Source organism: Penaeus monodon, chromosome 23, assembly GCF_015228065.2.
Source record: "Penaeus monodon isolate SGIC_2016 chromosome 23, NSTDA_Pmon_1, whole genome shotgun sequence".
Lineage (NCBI taxonomy): Eukaryota > Metazoa > Arthropoda > Malacostraca > Decapoda > Penaeidae > Penaeus > Penaeus monodon.
Window position 1 is genome coordinate 37,184,371 of NC_051408.1, and position 849 is coordinate 37,185,219.

General features: G+C 37.2%; 1 pseudogene; it reads left to right on the forward strand.

Moving 5' to 3' along the window:
* The first annotated feature begins 22 nt into the window (after nucleotides 1–22).
* LOC119588231 overlaps nucleotides 23–849 on the forward strand; it is a 24,377-nt pseudogene continuing 23,550 nt past the window's right edge.

Consider the following 849-nt stretch of genomic DNA (forward strand, 5'->3'; position numbering starts at 1 on the left):
GGTGCTAGATAATAATGCGCAAATGTCCACATATGTATGTCCTAATACAGTCTTTAAAGCCAGCAAGGTAAATGACTTTGCAATGTGTGTTTGATGTGTGGGTGACCAATTTATAAAAGTCTGAGTCAAGAAAATTGGCACGTTTTACTATACTTAGGAAAACTGCATGGATCGCTATAGTTCTCTCCAATTACTTTGTAATCTTAACAAATGGTAATCTAACTTATCACCTTGAAAGAGAGAAATTACCAAGTAAAACGATGAAATGACAACGATATCGGAGACGCCATGTAGCAAACCATAGAAAATTGAATACCTGCTAAGGGAAACTAAAATAAACCTGTTTATGCTGGTCCGTAGCAGACGATATGTAGGTCATAAAACTTGCACGAATTGCGCACGCGTTTGTTTTGAATTTGCTGCCAGCAGTCACCAAAACTGTTGTTATTAAAACGTCGCCTATATCACAGGTATGAATAATGTGCATCCTTAATTATCTATCCCAAGTACTAGTTAACGTAGAAAACACGATATAAGCGTCTTGAAATCCGTAGAGTTTTGTCAGCGATAGCGTTCTTTTGCCTGGAACTTGGAAATCTCAAACTACAATTTTCTACCTAAAGTTACTACACAATGCGCTTGAATTCTCTTCCCGTTGTTGAGTCAGTTAATAAATTGGCCACGTTCCTTTCTCAATTCACAAATAAATGGGGTAAGATGGAACAAAATAGACTGGCTTGTGAATTGCAGACATCATACCTGTGGCCAAGGATTTCTCAAATAAATTATTGCTGCCGTGAAAAAATATTTACCTTTTCAGAAGTATGCAAACAACCCAAGGAAATTGCC